This window comes from Candoia aspera, chromosome 2 (genome assembly GCF_035149785.1).
Source record: "Candoia aspera isolate rCanAsp1 chromosome 2, rCanAsp1.hap2, whole genome shotgun sequence".
Classification (NCBI taxonomy): domain Eukaryota; kingdom Metazoa; phylum Chordata; class Lepidosauria; order Squamata; family Boidae; genus Candoia; species Candoia aspera.
Window position 1 is genome coordinate 258,640,440 of NC_086154.1, and position 20,077 is coordinate 258,660,516.

Below are 20,077 nucleotides of genomic sequence, written 5' to 3' on the forward strand. Positions count from 1 at the left end.
TTGGCAGGTTTAGACTCTGGGAGACAAGAGAATAGACAATGTTTGTTCAAACCGCAGTCGGTGCCTTCGAAAGGACACTGGGTTTGCATACTTGCCTTTCTAATCACTTTTGGAAATTGCTTGTTAACTGCTTTTCAGCCATTAGGAACCTTTGGATCAACAAGTCTGAAAACACCGGTGAGTTTCCTTCAATCCTTAGCGAAAGAAGTTGTAAATACAAGTTTTAGGACTTTTTAAAAAAAAATAATAATAAAGGGTGATGAGTATTTTGATTTAGGAAAGTTACAAATGGACTAAGGGTCCAGATAGATTTGAAATAAGATTTCAGAATTAATTATAAGAATTGTTCCTGTAGGGACAATTGAAAAAAAAAAAAAAAACAATCTTAGGATGGGACTTTGAAGCTTGGATCCTAGAGAGAACTGTGAGGAACTAAAGATTATAATTAAAGGAGAAGGACACTTAAATTTGACTTGCTAATACTGAATGGAGCAAAATATCTTAACATTGGACATATTGAAGGATATTTTGGAACAATGGACCCAGAGATTAACTTTAACAGTGTCTGCCTCTAGAGGTAGACTGTGTTTAAAAGACATTCTGGAAGAGGAACAAGTTTTACTGGACAAGACTGAGACTGATCTGAAAGTGGATTTTAAAATGACAGGCTACAAGAAAGATATAGAAAAAGATGCTACACCAGACATATACAAAAGAAACTGCCCAATGTCTTAATAATTAAAAGGGACATACAAATAGAAACAAGGGACGCGGTGGCGCTGCGGGTTAAACCGCTGAGCTGTCGATCGGAAGGTCGGCGGTTCGAAACCGTGCAGCGGGGTGAGCTCCCGTTGCTCGTCCCAGCTCCTGCTCACCTAGCAGTTCGAAAACATGCAAATGTGAGTAGATCAATAGGTACCGCTTCGGTGGGAAGGTAACGGCGTTCCGTGAGTCATGCTGGCCACATGACCTGGAAGTGTCTATGACAACGCCAGTTCTAAGGCTTAGAAATGGAGATGAGCACCGCCCCCTAGAGTCGGACACGACTGGACTTTACGTCAAGGAAAACCTTTACCTTTACTTATACAAATAGAAACCAAGAGCATGACCCGGATAATTTTCCTTTAGAGGATTTACAAAAGGGTCTTGTAAAGCTTTGAAGAATTTTGTGAGAAGGGGCAAATTAAAAATGAAAAGAAATCAAATTCCAGGACATTATTTGAAGGGACTAAAGATCAAGATTGTTAACAGTAAAAGGAAGGAATATAAAGTTGGTTTATTTGATCAAGGTTAAAATAGATATGTTGTTATCTCTGTTAACCTTTAATGGATGTTTGCTGACATCAGGAGTGAAATGATGAGGCTTTAAGGATGTGTTTATAGATGAGAGATGGGATATGGGAAGAAGAGATCATTTGTTGTAGTTTAAGAGAAGGTGATAAATTACTAAAACTATTTACACTTGTAATGAAGGGGAAAGTAATACGCACACACACACACTTACTTCTTTACTGTATTCTTAGTTTTTTCTTTCTTTTCTCTCTTTTCTCTTTTCTTTTTTTTTTCTGTACCTTCTATTTTTTTCTTTGTTTCCTTTTCCTTTACTTTTTTTAGTTTGTATTAGTTTTTTTTTTTATCATTGTAGGAATATTTTTTTATAAAATTACTATTAAGACTGGATGCTCTAAATGGGCTTGCCCAATATTTTGATGCTATGGCTTCATTCTAGATTCTAATGTATGGGCTAATTTTGGTTTGTGTTTTTGGCACACAGCTTACCCAAATCTCAAGTCTACCTCAACAGTTGGACAGAATTAGACAGGCACAGCAGTGGGACACACTGGGAGACTGATCGGCTTTTGGAAGAAACAATTCTAGGCTAGTCTGTTGCCTTCACTGGAGTGAAGGAGACTTCCTTGCCAGCACTGGAGAAAGATTCAACTTCTGCTCCATTTGGCTTTGGGGAATGGAATTGGGAACTGGAACCATCCTGGCCTTCAATTCAGATAACAAAATGCTTTGTTCTGCCAAATATACGCTGATTTTGTGGGCAATTTCCATTTTGTCAGCAGCTGAGTCCTCACAATCAGGTTATTTCATATTGCCTCTCTGTTTACCCTCCCAAGCTTAGCAGAGAGACAGTGGATGAAAACTGAATAATATTAAGCACTAAGGTTGACTTTTCACAAGCTGGGAAGGATTGTTATGGATGGAATATAATATACTTTAGGAATATTTGTATGTGTGTGTTTTGAAGAGACATGTAATGTCAGAACAGTCAATTATTTGCCCTTTAAAAGAACTTTTATCAGTTAAGATTGTGTTCCTGCTCATATTTGTTGTTTATTCATTTAGTCGCTTCCGACTCTTTGTGACTTCATGGACCAGCCCACGCCAGAGCTTCCTGTAGGTCATCAACACCCCCAGCTCCCCCAGGGACGAGTCTGTCACCTCTAGAATATCATCCATCCGTCTTGCCCTTGGTCGGCCCCTCTTCCTTTTGCCCTCCACTCTCCCTAGCATCAACATCTTCTCCAGGCTGTCCTGTCTTCTCATTAGGTGGCCAAAGTATTTCAGTTTTGCCTTTAATTTCATTCCCTCCAGTGAGCAGTCTGGCTTTATTGCCTGGAGTATGGACTGGTTTGATCTTCTTGCAGTCCAAGGCACTCTCAGAATTGTCCTCCAACACCACAGTTCAAAAGCATCGATCTTCCTTCGCTCAGCCTTCCTTATGGTCCAGCTCTCGCAGCCATATGTTACTACAGGGAACACCATTGCTTTAACTATGCGGGCCTTTGTTGTCAGTGTGATGTCTCTGCTCTTGACTATTTTATCGAGATTTGTCATTGCTCTTCTCCAAAGGATTAAGCGTCTTCTGATTTCCTGACTGCAATCAGCATCTGCAGTAATCTTTGCACCTAGAAATACAAAGTCTTTCACTGCTTCTACATTTTCTCCCTCTATTTGCCAGTTATCAATCAAGATGGTTGCCATAATCTTGGTTTTTTTGAGGTTTAGCTGCAAGCTAGCTTTTGCACTTTCTTCTTTCACCTTCATCATAAGGCTCCTCAGTTCCTCTTCACTTTCAGCCATCAAAGTGGTATCATCTGCATATCTGAGATTGTTAATGTTTCTTCCAGCGATTTTAACTCCAGCCTTGGATTCCTCAAGCCCAGCATGTGGCATGATGTGTTCTGCGTACAAGTTGAATAGGTAGGCTGAGAGTATACAGCCCTGCCGTACTCCTTTCCCAATCTTAAACCAGTCCTTTGTTCCGTGGTCTGTTCTTACTGTTGCTACTTGGTCGTTATAGAGATTCTTCAGGAGGCAGACAAGATGACTTGGTATCCCCATACCACTAAGAACTTGCCACAATTTGTTATGGTCCACACAGTCAAAGGCTTTAGAATAGTCAATAAAACAGAAATAGATGTTTTTCTGAAACTCCATGGCTTTTTCCATTATCCATCAGATATTGGCAATTTGGTCTCTAGTTCCTCTGCCTTTTCTAAACCCAGCTTGTACATCTGGCAATTCTCGCTCCATGAATTGCTGAAGTCTACCTTGCAGGATCTTGAGCATTACCTTACTGGCATGTGAAATGAGTGCCACTGTTCGATAGTTTGAACATTCTTTAGTGTTCCCCTTTTTTGGTATGGGGATATAAGTTGTTTTTTTTCCAATCTGATGGCCATTCTTGTGTTTTCCAAATTTGCTGGCATATAGCATGCATTACCTTGACAGCATCATCTTGCAAGATTTTGAACAGTTCAGCTGGGATGCCGTCATCTCCTGCTGCCTTGTTGTTAGCAATGCTTCTTAAGGCCCACTCAACCTCACTCTTCAGGATGTCTGGCTCTAGCTCACCGACCACACCGTCAAAGCTATCCCCGATATTGTTATCCTTCCTATACAGGTCTTCCGTATATTCTTGCCACCTTTTCTTGATCTCTTCTTTCCTGCTTGTATGTATGTATGTATGTATGTATGTATGTGTGTGTGTGTGTGTGTATGTATATGTATGTATGTATGTATGTGTGCGTGTGTATATATATATATATATATATATATATACACACATACATACATACATACATACATACACACACACACACACACACACACTGCTTTTGAACTGTGGTGTTGGAGGAAAATTCTGAGAGTGCCTTGGACTGCAAGAAGATCAAACCAGTCCATCCTCCAGGAAATAAAGCCAGACTGCTCGCTTGAGGGAACGATATTAAAGGCCAAACTGAAATACTTTGGCCACACAATGAGAAGACAGGATACCCTGGAGAAGATGCTGATGCTAGGGAGAGTGGAGGGCAAAAGGAAGAGGGGCCGACCAAGGGCAAGGTGGATGGATGATATTCTAGAGGTGACGGACTTGTCCCTGGGGGAGCTGGGGGTGTTGACGACCGACAGGAAGCTCTGGCGTGGGCTGGTCCATGAAGTCACGAAGAGTCGGAAGCGACTAAACAAATAAACAACAACACACACACACACACACATTCATTCATTCATTCATTCATTCATTCCTGGATCTGTGCTCCTCTACATTTTTTCCCCTGCTAGATTGGATTTTGTTTCAGCTGAATTTCATGGCAAATTTAGAGATGGTTGCCTGAAAATCTGAAAAATGTCAAGGGCAGACAGATAAAGAAGTTACGAAAGAGGAGTGTTTAGAATTAGTACATTGACAGTTTAGGCTTGTCCACTGAAGTTACCAAAAATATCTGTGAGATATTTTTTTCCTGATCTTGTTGCTTGACTACAACTTCCTAGGCACTGCTAAAGTTTGCACCTAGAACATGGGATCAAACCGCATGAAAGTGTTTCACCCAAAAGGCAAAGGATATTTCTTGGTGATGGGGTGGGTAAGAACCCAAAATGGAGTAGAAACATCACTGGTTTCAGCTGTAAGGAACACGAAAGTAAATCCATGTTCTCTTCTAAAATGGAATTCTTAATGCATCCTGATGAAAAGCCAAATGAAAGTTGGTTGAGGAAAGTTGATTGAGGAAAGTTGATCCCAGCATTTTTGGATCTTACACACAGTAGTCTTACCATTGAAGGGTTTTGTAAACACCTTAGTTTTCTGTGTGTTTTTTGTTTGTTTGTTTGTTTGTTTGTTTTGTTTTAATCTAGGGTTGCAATATGATCAAATACAATTCTACCCAGCTATCCAAGGTTCTTGTTAAACATGGGCTTAGTATCTTTTTAACCAATTGTGAACAAGATGCCACATCTGCAAAAGACACACATACACACAAAACAAAACAAAACAAAACAAAACAAAACAAAACAAAACAAAACAAAACAAAACAAAACAAAACAGTACATCAGAACAACTCAGATCTGCAGCAGCCTGGCTGATCTGATGTAAAATGAGTGTGGATAATTTGCCATGTTGAATTGAAAGAGGTTTTAGAAGCAGGAGGTGAACTGAATTGACCTCCTTTTCTTTAATATTCCTTGCACAATCTCATTTTACAAGACAAAAGAGGCAAAATGTCTCTTATGAATCTAGATAAAGAGGGAACAATATTCTGACAATTGAGGCAACCTGGCAAGATCTGGTTTAGCACTTATCCTTTCAGGTTTTCCATTCTACAGCCATAAGGCGTGAAGACCTGATTCAGAGGCTCAATTAGAATGTGTTTGTTGAAGTAGATTTGGAGGCCACACAACCCCCAGGAGAGACTGAGCAGCTAACATCCAAGAACAGGAAACAATAAAAGAGAAAAAGAGAAAATCTGACTGAATCTCTAAATCACATTGTCAAATCATTCATGCAGAGGCCTTTGAACACACACAGAACTGAAGCAGCTGTTTCCAAATTAGATCGCTGACCTGAATTGTCCTGATGTTTTGAACCAAAAATGGTGCTTCAAAGTGAACTATCCTGATGTTTCAAACCAGATTGGCCATTCCAATCAGGGTGTTTCATTCCTCCTGTTCCTCAAGGTTACTCTTACATCCCACTACATCTCTTAGCCACTTCAGACTCTGAAAAAAACTAGCACAACTTCTTTGAAAGAACTTATTTTCCTCACCAATATATTGTGCTTCCTTTTTCATCCTTCCCTCTCTAAACAAGTGGGTAAATGAAAGGGGGTGCTGGGAGGGGGGAGCCAAAGATATGTGCAGAAGTTGAGGATAAGAATCTATCCGTATGGCAAAGATTCTTCTCCATAGCAACTATCAACTGCTGCTGGTACTAATTTCTTTTTAATTAATTGAGTTGTTCTGTTGCTTTCTGGTTTTAATTTCTTCTTCGCCACCAAGAGCCACAATAATGGGATGGGCAGCCATATAAATTGCTTAAATAAACAAACAAAAAAAGAGCAACTGCTCATGCATTCATGACTTGCAATGAGACTTGTTCAATGTAGAGACTGTCCCCAAAGGGTCTACAATGATCAATGTGGCAACCATTTTTAATAGCTTGAGCAGGATAGCAACTCAGTATTCAGAAATCTGTCTATCATCTATCATCCATCTATCATCTACCTCTCTATCTCTCTATCATCTCTCTTCTATCTATTTATCTATCCATCTATCTATCTATCATCCATCTATCATCTACCTCTCTATTTCTCTATCGTATCTCTTTTATCTATCTCTCTGTCTATCATCCATCCATCCATCATCTCTCTCTCCCTCTATCTCTCTATCTATCAGAGGGATTGCTATTGATGCCTGGATTAGTTTAGATGTCATGCCAGGCACCTTAACTTCAGGAAGGCATCTGCTAGGATTTTACCCTGAGCAGCAAAATGTGTTGGGACATCCCTGTTCTTATCAAACACAGTCTACTCTGGTTCTTTGGAGCAATGATCTGAACGACAGGTACTGATCAGCATGCAAGCTATGCTCTGTGATTTGTGGATTTTCCTTTCAGCCCCATCCAGCTCTGTGATTCCTGAAATAAAGGGAAGGATATAAAACAGAAAGGGGGGATTTGGTAGAGCTACAAGAGATAGGAGCCATGTGCCTGCCATGTAATAGTTGTCATGCAGAACCCATATAAAACACAAACAAACTATTATTATTATTATTATTATTATTATTATTATTATTATTATTTACTAACCTTTTGTTTAGATGCAAACAAGCCCCACACAAAATATATTCTGAAGCCTATGCGTGGCAAGCTTTAATTTTGCTGGGCTAATTACACTAATAACTATAATTAATTACAATGCACTCTCTCCTACATTTGCAGTCATTAGCCACAAGAGCTGTGCAGAGCATTAAGTTAAGAACAAAAGGAAAAATGTTCAAAAACAACCTGTGGTGAGTTGAGATCAGAGTCATAACTGGCTGGCTGGGGGTGAGATCCAGTGGAGGAAATGAAGCACAAAGGAAGGTTGATGAGGTTATTTATGCCATTAAAGCCTCACTTAAGCTTGGTTTAATAAGGATGGCTAACTGTTTAACAATTATCCCAGCCCCTGTCCATAACAGTGGAAGTCAGTGCAGAGTTCATAATACCAAATAGTGTTGAACAGCAGGATGGGACCAGAGGTATCTGCAGGAGGTATAAAAAAGTTAAGAGGGTGGCTGCAACAGAGCAGTCAAAGTGCACCCCTTTTTTTAGGTTGTTGTGATGTGATTGCCATCTTGATTTTTTTGACACTCCATGTGGTTCCCCCTGGATGGGGTAATAGACAGAAGTACAGGTGTCAACAGGATATGGTTAAAAAAAAAACAGTCAAGATGGTGCTGTGATGGTGTCATCAAAGCAATTGTCACACATTAAACAGGCAGAGCTTTGATGACATTGTCATGGCCCCTATCTTGACTTTTTTGACCATATGCTGCAGATACCACCCAACAGAAGACTGGGTGAGGATCAAGAGTTAACTCCTTGCTCAGACACAAGGCATGTTAAAAAAAACCTTGAGCTACTCACAAACTCATCTGTCATACAGGATCAAAGGGGATAACATCAACAGCACGAGGCAGAAATCGACTACAATTACTCCACTTTGAATTGTCACAGGCTGTATCCCAAGCCTTGTGCTGGTCAACATTTCTAGCAGTGACTTGGATGAGAGAGTTGAGGTTATCATGTTTGCAGGTGACTGGGAGGGGAAGCTAATCATTTGGATATAAGAGAGAAGATTCCAAAAGAGCTAGACAGCAGGGGGCTCAAATTAATAGGATGGAATTTAGCAGAAGAAACGTCACTTTCTGCATCAGGGTAGGAGAAATGTAAGGCACAAATGTAGAACTGGGGAGACCTGGCTTGGCAGTAGTACATGTGAAAGGGATCTTGGTATTCTTGTCAACCTGTTCTTGGTGTTCTTGTCAAAAGAAGTTGAAGATGAGTCAACAGTAGATGCAGCTACTAAAAAGGCAAATGCTATTTTCAGGTGCATTAATGGGAACAGGGAATCAAGATCAATGGAAATAATTGTTTTCTACTCTGCTCTAGCCAGATTTCAGTTGGAGGGGTACAGTTCTGGCCATCATAGTTCCAAAGGAATAGTGACCAAGTAGAGCAAATTCAGAGGAGAGCTACTGAACCAAGATGATGAAACCCATGAGCAATGGTTAAATGATCTGGATGTGTTTAGTGTACAGAAGAGATGACTGAGGGGTGATATGAAAGAAGTCTTCAAATGTATGAATGGTTGGCACACAGAAGAGGGAGTGGACTTATTCTTGGTTGTTACAGAGGGCAGGACCAGAACTACTAGGTTGAATTACAAGGTAGTAAGTCAGGAGGAACTTCCTGACTATGTGAGCTGTCAGCCAGTGGTACAGGTTTCTAAGTGAAGTGATGAGTTCTCCAGTGCTGGAGGTCTTCAAACAGCAGCCGGATGGCCATCTTTCAGTCATGCTGTAGTGGATCTTGAATCAGCATACCCATGCTCACTATTTATTGTGGCAGAGTGCTGGAAAGCCTTTGGCCCAACAGATCAGAAAAAAGCACACACCAGGGATTTCTATAAAAATAAATGTATTTACAGAAAGCATAAAACATAAGTAGTTTCCATATCCAGAGTTGGATAGGCACAAAAGCTTCTTACATAAACATATTTACAAGCTCATGCATTCACACGTGCAGAGCCGTGAGTGGAAGGACGGCTGCAAAAAGAGAAACTGAGACTGTTTGTGGCAAGCCCAGGCAAATTCCTTCAGGCTTTTCCTTATCTGGCAATCCTTTTCACACCCAAACCTGAGGACAATTAATTCTGACCTTCTCACCCTGCCGATACTTAAGAAAGTATTCAGTTACCATGATAACCAGGCTACTTGGCCTCTCTGTGAATTGCTTCTTGCATAACAACCTGACATACCAACATTTGTGTGTGCCACACATACAACACATGTACACAAATTGCACAGCCTTCAATTGCAAAACTGGAGACACTTTTTTTATTGTGTCTGTCGTGACAGCTCATATTTACTTATAAACATTAACAGTGACCATTCTAATGTATAAATAAGTAGAGTCAACTTCCTTCACTCCATTTGGAGGCCATTTATCATTGTCCCAGTGCATTCAAATATATTCTCCTTTGCATTAAAGCTATGATATCAAAGCAAAGAAACAAAATGCATCCAGGCAGAACTGACCGTCAGAATTTTTTCTACCCACAGGGACAAAACTATCAAAGCTTTCATTATTTCATCAGCATCCATGAATTCACATGCCAGAGGCTACTCAGATTTCCAGGTGTACATTTAATAGTTTATTTCTGTAAATCAAATACCAGTGGGTTGTTCAGAGAATGTAGCACTGAAACCTTTTCCCTTCCAGATTAGGGAGGAGGGAGAGGGAGAACGAGAAAGATGCTGATAAATTGAACCAGGTTCAGAGGAGAGCAAAGAAATATTATTAAACACTCAGACCTTGTGATTTATGAGGAAGGGATTAAAGGACCTTTTCATATGCAGCTTCAGTAAACAATAAGAGGCCAGATTCATTGCTGCTAGTTGGCAGTGTGTTTCACATTTTGGTATTAATAAGATGGAAGATTAAGCTAGTGGTCTCAGCAATGCACAGCGTGAGCATTTTCAGAGAACAGTCCATTAGCAATGGACACCAGCTGGGCAAGGCTAGAGAGGTAGAAAGCATGGGTGGTAATGGGATGCTACGGTTGAATGGAAATCAAGGGGCATTTAGGTTGAATATTTAATTTGGCTGTAAAGCACTCACTCACTGTATCAGAGAATACTTGCTCACAGAACCACCAACCAGCTTGGGGAAATACCTTAGTTTTATAGAGAAACCTGCTATATTTCAAAGAGAGCTAAGGTTGGAGGGATGGGGTGAGGTGGGGTCTGGAAAATGGTCCATTAATATTATCCTACTGCTTGGTCTTCTTCTTACCTCAAAGAGCTCATGGCAGTTTATCTGGGAGAGGGAGTTTTCCCTAATTTTATCAGCCTACCAAGTAGGTTGGGTAGAGAGAGAGTGACTGGTCCAAGTTATTCAAGTCATTTCCATGGTTGAAGATGGACTTCAGTCTGGATTTCCCCAGTCCTAGTTCAACATCTTCACCACTACACTGCACAATGTTCTCAATATCTGTGATGTTCTGTGCTCCATCTGGTTTTGTTTAAGATTCTTTTGATTTTTTTTTTTAAAGTGGGAAATTAGCATGCATCCCAATCTCAAGCAATAATCGTATTTTCAAGTTTGTTTTGGGGTCCTTTATAAATCTGAAAGACATTCTTAAAATATAAAATGGGACGTGATTGAAGTTTGGGACTTGGTTTGAACTTCTGCACAACTATCCAGGAAAACAATAACAACTTAAGCAGTCTATATCTTTGTTGGGTTTAGAGAGTGTGGTAGAGAGGTAAGACGCCTGGAAAACAAATGGTTTTTGACAGGCCACACCTGCCAGATTTCAAGTCAGGCACGGTTAGAAATCTCAGCTCTCCAGAAATTCAATCCTGCATTCAGGATCTAGATAGCATCAGAAGTTTCAGAAACTCTGTGTAGATAACAGAAGTTGCTTCACTGCAGATAAGAAGTCACAGATATACACACAGAGAATCTGCATACTGTAAGAAACAAAACATCTTTTTTTTTTCTTTCTGTCTATATTAGCCTGAGGGCTTCTATCTTAAGTGTCTTCTTCCTGTCATTTTGGATCAATGGATTTGGCTCTACTTTCCCTTTGAGGTTAGGAGACACTTGTTCCCTCAGCTGCATCCACTTGGGAGGGTCAAAATGGGCAGGAGGGTGGGCATGGCATTGCCATCCAAGCCCCCAAAGGGGAAAGGCTGAGATTGAGATATGGTGTCCTCCATCTCGCCCACTTTGAGCCCTAGATGGATGGCCCTTTGCCCTGTGTTTACATTACATTACCTACCCTAACCACCCAGAGTCGCTCTCTGAGCGAGATGGGTGGTGACTAAATTTGAAGTGTAAATAAATAAACAAACAAACAAACAAACAAATTCTGTCCAGTCTGAGTGATGCCAGTTCAGACTCAACAATCCTTACCGGAGGAGTCATTTGGGGACATCTTTTGGACATCTTCTCCAAAAAATAAGCCCTATTTTATACCATATCAAAACCCCTGAAGCACCATCTATCTGGATTAGCTGTGGCTCCCAGCCTCTAACTTTGAAACAGGTGGGCCCAGAGACTGTTGCTGGCATTTTCTGCAGGTCAACCCTGTGTGCTTTAAAGCCCAGGCCTGAACTGAAGCTCAGAGACTGGCAGTCCTGCACCACAAATCTCTTCTCTGATCTGTAGCATTTCGAGCTATTAGTTTTAAGGCAGATCCATTTCCTCTGGTCTCTTTCATAAGCGAGGGCTTCCATCTATATATGGAAGTTGCAGAGATGGGAAACAGTTGCTAGGTGAGCAAACTTCAACCTGCAGTGCAACATTCAGGCCACCTGTGGTTATAAAAAAAATAAGAATAATCCGAACAAAATAGCATATGTATTTGCAGGAACAGAAGAGCATAATTCCTGGATGGATGCTGAAGAGATGCTAAACAGAATTCAGTCCAGAGGTCAGCTGCCCCATCCTGAGCCAGTATCATGCATAATTCATCTTTTCGTTTTAACTTCAGCCCATAAAACATTAATGAAAAAGAGAGAAAGAGAAAGAAATCAACAATTGTTAACAACAGATGATTTCTACCTGCCTTGAAGATTTGCTTTTCAGTGTACACAGGCCCTGCCTTTATATATGAGGAAAGACAAAGCAACAGAATGAAGGGGGAAACAATGATAGGAGGGCTGGATGGAAATATGCATGGTGCAGATAAAGTAGAAAGGGGAAGCAATTTTCCCTTTCCCAAAATATTAGAACCAAAGACCACTCAGTGAAATTGAATCTTGGAAGAATCACAGACAAAAGGAAATACTTTTTTTACACAATATGTAATTCAGCTGTGCAATTTGCTACCATGAGAGGTGGTGCTGGCTACCAGCTTGGCGGGCTTCAAAAAGGGGTTGGAGCAATTCATGGAAGTCATGTGGGTCAATGGCTATTAGCCTTGATGGCAGTTGGACTTCCTCTGAAGGCCATCTCCGGGAGACCTGTGGGCTTCCTTGGGCAGTTGGTTGGCCACTGTGAGAATAGACTTCTGGACTCGATGGGGCAGGGGTCCCATCCAGCAGGGCACAGCTTGTGTTCTTATGTCCTAAGCAAAAGGAGAGATGCCTTCTTCTTACCTTCACCATAAAGCAAGCTCTTTGCTTATTAATAAAACACATTTTATTAGGAAAATGTGGGTTATCTGAAGGTTTACACATGCAGCCTTTTTTCTGTGCTAGGCATTTCCTCAGCCCTCACCTTTTCATGTTTTCCTCTGAATATCACATCCTTTGAAAAATGTGGACTATTGGTGGTTTATAGAGCCCCAGTTTTTATGATATGCTCATGAATTAACTGAGACATTTAGGAAAGGAGCAGAAATTTCAGAAAATTGAGATGAATCTGTTTTAGGTAGAAACAGACCATTAGCCCCATTGACTAGCAAGAATTGTGCATAGTACAGTACTGTCCTTCAGCAAAGGATTGTTACCTTGTCGTGGTGCTGGAGCTTGAGCACCTCAATGATGCCATGAGCTAAACCGTGAAGGGCCACCCAAGACGGGAAGGTCATGACAGAGAGGTCAGACTAAATGCGATCCCTGGGGAAGGTAATGGCAACCCACCCCAGTATTCTTGCCGTGAAAACTAAATGGATCAGTACAACCAGAGATATGTCGGTACACCATCGGAAGATGAGACCCCCAGGTCGGAAGATGGTCAAGATGCTACTGGGGAGGAACAGAGGATGAGCTCAACTAGCCCCAGACATGATGACGCAGCTAGCTCAAAGCTGAAAGGACAGCTAGCGGCCGACGGTGCTGGTGGTGAACGGCGAATCCGATGTTCTAAGGATCAACACACCATTGGAACCTGGAATGTAAGATCTATGAGCCAGGGCAAATTGGATGTGGTTATTGGTGAGATGTCAAGATTAAAGATAGACATTCTGCGCGTCAGTGAACTGAAATGGACTGGAATGGGCCACTTCACATCAAATGACCACCAGATCTACTACTGTGGACAAGAGGACCACAGAAGAAATGGAGTAGCCTTCATAATTAATAGTAAAGTGGCTAAAGCAGTGCTTGGATACAACCCAAAAAACGACAGAATGATCTCAATTCGAATTCAGGGCAAGCCATCTAATATCACAGTGATCCAAATATACGCCCCAACCACAAATGCTGAAGAAGCTGGAGTAGAGCAGTTCTATGAGGATCTGCAGCACCTACTGGACAACACGCCTAAAAGAGATGTTATTTTCATCACAGAAGACTGGAATGCTAAGGTGAGCAGTCAAATGACACCTCGAATTACAGGTAAGTATGGCCTGGGAGAACAAAATGAAGCAGGACATAGGCTGATAGAATTTTGCCAAGACAATTCACTCTGCATAACAAACACTCTCTTCCAACAACCTAAGAGACGGCTTTATACATGCACTTCACCAGATGGACAACACCGAAATCAGATTGACTACATCCTTTGCAGCCAAAGGTGGTGGACATCTGTACAGTCGGTAAAAACAAGGCCTGGAGCTGACTGTAGTTCCGATCACGAACTTCTTCATGCACAATTTAGGATCAGACTAAAGAGATTAGGGAAAACCCACAGATCAGCTAGATATGAGCTCACTAATATTCCTAAGGAATATGCAGTGGAGGTGAAGAATAGACTTAAGGGACTGGACTTAGTAGATAGGGTTCCGGAAGAACTCTGGACAGAAGTTGGCAGCATTGTTCAGGAGGCGGCAACAAAATACATCCCAAAGAAAGAGAAAACCAAGAAGGCAAAATTGCTGTCTGCTGAGACACTAGAAGTAGCCCAAGAAAGAAGGAAAGCAAAAGGCAACAGTGATAGGGGGAGATATGCCCAATTAAATGCAAAATTCCAGAGGTTAGCCAGAAGAGATAAGGAATTATTTTTAAACAAGCAATGCACGGAAGTGGAAGAAGACAATAGAATAGGAAGGACGAGAGACCTCTTCCAGAAAATTAGAAACATTGGAGGTAAATTCCAGGCAAAAATGGGTATGATCAAAAACAAAGATGGCAAGGACCTAACAGAAGAAGAAGAGATCAAGAAAAGGTGGCAAGAATATACAGAAGACCTGTATAGGAAGGATAAAAATATCGGGGATAGCTTTGATGGTGTGGTCAGTGAGCTAGAGCCAGACATCCTGAAGAGTGAGGTTGAGTGGGCCTTAAGAAGCATTGCTAATAACAAGGCAGCAGGAGACGATGGCATCCCAGCTGAACTGTTCAAAATCTTGCAAGATGATGCTGTCAAGGTAATGCATGCTATATGCCAGCAAATTTGGAAAACACAAGAATGGCCATCAGATTGGAAAAAATCAACTTATATCCCCATACCAAAAAAGGGAAACACTAAAGAATGTTCAAACTATCGAACAGTGGCACTCATTTCACATGCCAGTAAGGTAATGCTCAAGATCCTCCAAGGTAGACTTCAGCAACTCATGGAGCGAGAATTGCCAGATGTACAAGCTGGGTTTAGAAAAGGCAGAGGAACTAGGGACCAAATTGCCAATATCCGATGGATAATGGAAAAAGCCAGGGAGTTTCAGAAGAACATATATTTCTGTTTTACTGACTATGCTAAAGCCTTTGACTGTGTGGGCCACAACAAATTGTGGCAAGTTCTTAGTGGTATGGGGATACCAAGTCATCTTGTATGCCTCCTGAAGAATCTGTATAACTACCAAATAGCAACAGTAAGAACAGACCACGGAACAACAGACTGGTTTAAGATTGGGAAAGGAGTATGGCAGGGCTGTATACTCTCACCCTACCTATTCAACTTGTATGCAGAACACATCATGCGACAAGCTGGCCTTGAGGAATCCAAGGCTGGAGTTAAAATCTCTGGAAGAAACATTTACAATCTCAGATATGCAGATGATACCACTTTGATGGCTGAAAGTGAAGAGGAACTGAGGAGCCTTATGATGAAGGTGAAAGAAGAAAGTGCAAAAGCTGGCTTGCAGCTAAACCTCAAAAAAACCAAGATTATGGCAACCATCTTGATTGATAACTGGCAAATAGAGGGAGAAAATGTAGAAGCAGTGAAAGACTTTGTATTCCTATGTGCAAAGATTACTGCAGATGCTGACTGCAGTCAGGAAATCAGAAGACGCTTAATACTTGGGAGAAGAGCAATGACAAATCTCGATAAAATAGTTAAGAGCAGAGACATCACACTGACAACAAAGGCCCGCATAGTTAAAGCAATGGTGTTCCCTGTAGTAACATATGGCTGCAAGAGCTGGACCATAAGGAAGGCTGAGCGAAGGAAGATAGATGCTTTTGAACTGTGGTGTTGGAGGAAAATTCTGAGAGTGCCTTGGACTGCAAGAAGATCCAACCAGTCCATCCTCCAGGAAATCAAGCCAGACTGCTCACTTGAGGGAATGATATTAAAGGCAAAACTGAAATACTTTGGCCACATAATGAGAAGACAGGACACCCTGGAGAAGATGCTGATGCTAGGGAGAGTGGAAGGCAAAAGGAAGAGGGGCCGACCAAGGGCAAGGTGGATGGATGATATTCTAGAGGTGATGGACTCTTCCTTGGGGGAGCTGGGGGTGTTGACGACCGACAGGAAGCTCTGGCGTGGGCTGGTCCATGAAGTCACGAAGAGTCGGAAGCGACTAAACGAATAAACAACAACAACAACACAGTACTGTCAGCTCTTCGAGGTAGTCCAGACAGGAGACCAAAACCATGAGTACCTTTATTGTAAGGTTACTTGCAAGTCTGAATGCACTCCCCCACCCTCCCTGCCTTTATTTTCCAGAAAACTAAGGAGGGTCCCTTCTGAGACACTTTCTCTACCTCAATCCCTCCTTTGGACTCAGAATTCATTCATCAGACTGTTGTCTAGGCTGCAGCTTTTTTTACCTGTCTCCCAAGATTATTCTCATAGCCCATTGCAAGTATCCTTGTAACCCACCCTCCTTCCTCTACCCATTCTACAAAGGAGAGAATCACGGATTCATAGTGTAGGAAGGAACCATTTAAGGCAAGAATCCAAATTAAAGCATCACCAACAGACCCACCACTTGAACCAACCCATTAAAGGAAAGCCTACTATCTCTTTCAGTCACTGGTTTCTCTGTCAACTTTCTAGTCCCTTGGTAAACTTCATTGCCCTGTTCCAATTTCTCTGGATCCTTCTTAAAGTAAGATTCCCAGAACTAGAATGGTTGGGGAGGGGGAGTTCACAGTAAAGCAGAATAAAATGTAGCAATAACTTCCTGAGATTTGGAAATTGTATCTCTGTTGACACAATTTAAAATTGCATTTGCCTTTTTTGCAACCATACCACACGATTGGCTCATATTCAGTTTGCCATCAGCTCATGTTCCAAGATCATTTGCACAAGCACTGTTACAAAGCCAGGTGTTCCCTATTTAAATTTTGTTTCCTAAGTGAAAAAAAAACTTTGCTGGTTTCTCTGTTATATTTCTTTCTGTTACCTTCATGCCTACCAAGATAATTCTGAACTTTATTTTTGCTTCCTAGGGTATTATCTTTCTGATACAATGTTGTGTCATCTGCAAATTTCACAAGCGGATAGTACATTAAATCAATTCTTCCTCTGATGGCTTTTTCAGCAAGGAAGGAACAACCATCCCGTCCATTTCAATTTCTCTCAAGTCCCCCTTCAACAAACAGATGAATAGAAAGAAAGAAGAACAAGTTATACAGCATAGCCTTTCCATACTGATGGGAGAGATCTGCAGGGAGACAATGGCAATGTTCAGCACCCCACAGGAATGGGTCAATTCCTCACTGCAGATTAAGCTGCTGGTCTCCCGTGGCTCTCAGTTGTCTCTTAAACCAGAAACTCCAGTCCAGATTGCAGTAGGTTGGAAATGGGGCTGGGCTGATGCTCAGCCTGGATTGTGGCCACCTGAACACCTGATTGGTCATTCCCTTTTTCTTGCCCTTCCCATCCATTCAGGGAAGGCAAGCCTCACTGGCTGGCTTCTGGGTGGACTGGTCTCCCAGTGCCTGACTTTTTCTTTTAGGGATTCTTCCCTCCTCACCAGTTCCCATGCCTTTCCTTTGCCTTCTCAGATGTTTGCACACATGGATACCTTCACACTTCCTTTCCACATTGTCTCCTTTGACATTAAGGCTGATTTCCCCACTTTTTTTCCCTCCCCTCTTTAGTAGCAGCACCGTTCTGATGCTAGGATAATCAAGGCAACAGGAAGAGGTTGTTCCTTCACTTCCTATGATCCTCTCCAGGTTCATGAGAACTTTGCGACAAGGAAGAACTGATAGTTAAGGGGAAGGGAACTTTGCAGTACTGTGGGCAGGGAATGGGAAAACACGGAGAACGTTTTTGACTCAGCCTTGGCAGAAACTGAAAGAGTGGGAGACGAGAGGGTTGAATGGAGCATTAACTTCTAGGTTTGAGAATAGTTCATGGACTTATTGGGCTATGTGATCACTTGCATGATTATGATAGATAAAAGAGGGGGTGGGGAGATGAAATGTGGGAAAGAAAAGAGCAGGTTTAACGGACAATTAATATTAACCTTGGGAATTAAGGCATCCAGTTTGCCCTTTTAAACCATGTCAGAATGAGAAAAATCAGCCCAGTTTTTATGGGCAGGGGGAGAAGACATTGAATTTTGTAAGGGAATGAAGCTGGGGTTGCCATCTGCATTTGGGAAGAAATGCTTCCCACCCCCACTTTGCCAAGGTTCAGCTCAGCTTATGCTTTTTCTCAGAAACTTGATATGGGCCCATTCATTCATTCATTCATTCATTCATTCATTCATTCATTCATTCCCCCACTCACACAGCTTACTTGCAAGCATTCATGCCAGCATGCCAGCTGTCTGGCTAACTAAACCACAGCCTGGTATTTTCAAGAGCATGCCAATGTCCATAGGCAGCCTCATCCTGCTCAGGTCCTTAGTGTGGGTGTATAGGAGAAAACGAGGCGAAGGCAACAAGCAGAGGAAGAAGCAGGAAGTGATGTCTGGGAATGTTCAACTATCACAAGCAGGCAAGAGGGCTATCAGTCAACAGCCAGGACCATAAGCTATGGTGAGCAGCCCATTGTGGGGTGATTCCTGTCTGGAGCTCAGCTGGAGTGCTCAAGAGCAACATGCTTAAGAACAGAGCTTGGAGCTTGGCCTGGAGTTTGGCAGCTACCAGAAGAGGAGCAACCACGCTGAGGCAGCACCCCATCGCAACTAGTGTAAGAACTTTGGAGACAGGCAAAGCTGGTATGCCATTTTACAGGACTTTTATTTGTTATAAGGACTAACCACCGGAGACTTATTTATGCGGCTACATCAACTTGCAAAGCCTAGGAGGGTAGAGTGAACCCAGGGCAACAGCCTATTGTTAGGAAAGGAAAGGTGTACGCTACAGTAAAGCATTTTGTACAGTTGCCTTCTATGCTGTGTTGTGTCCAGTCCTTGGTAAACAAAGAACTGTCACAAGTTTATTTATTTGAGTGAAGTGGATTGTGTTCAGCAATAGCATTACCTGCTCCAAAATCACACAGTCATCTTCCTTGGTAAAGGATGGAGTTGAACCTGGGTCTCCCTGGTTCTAGCTGATCATCTTAGCCATTACACCAGACTGGGTCTCCTACTTTGCTTCTTCAACCCTTCCTCCAAATCTGAGGACCTTTGGATACCTGACCGTGTGCTGGAAGGCATAACTCCTGCACCTAAATATTAAAGGATTGTGGAATGCTGTGGGAGTGAAGCTCTCGGGTGTAAGGGTGTTAAGGATGTTTGATTGTCTGTTTTCATTTTATGGTGACCCTTCGCTGATGGGTGCTAATAACTTGCTGTTCAGGGTTCCTAAATGCTTGCAACTTGCTCTGTGCTGATCCAAACTGTAACCAAGAAATGCTGCCACTTTAAGTCACTTCCAGATGGGCATTGTCCTTGATTATCTACTCTTACCATAAAAAACATTTTTTCTCCACAATGCCCAGCTGAGTACAGAGCTATCAGTGCTCTATTTTTATTTTTATTTTTTAAAAAAATAATTTTGATTAAAGGAATTTTCAGCAGAATAAAAACAATACAATTTTTGAGTTGATGAGAAAAAGTAATAAGGGAAAAGCAATAAGAAAGTGAAAAAGAAATAAAGCAAACGAAATGGAAAAGAAAGAAAAAGAAAAAGAAAGTAATAAAGAAGTGGCTTCCAATCTTCTTAACAGCAGTTATAAGTACATGTATATTTTACCTTCTCTCTATAAGGTTATGTCATAATTTCCTTATTTCCATAATCTACCTTTGCTAATAATCAAATCCATATATCACCAGCTCATTTTTTAAATTTTTTTCAGCATAAAGTCCATAACAGGTTTCTAGTCACTAATAAATGTAGCCGTTGATCTTTCTCTAAAGAGACAAATTAATTTTGCCATCGCTGCTAGTTTTCTCATGTTCACCAACCATTGTTCTGTTGTGGGCATTTTGGAGTCTTTCCATGTATGTGCACACAGTAGTTTCTCAGCGATGATCATATATGTATAAATGATCTTCCATGG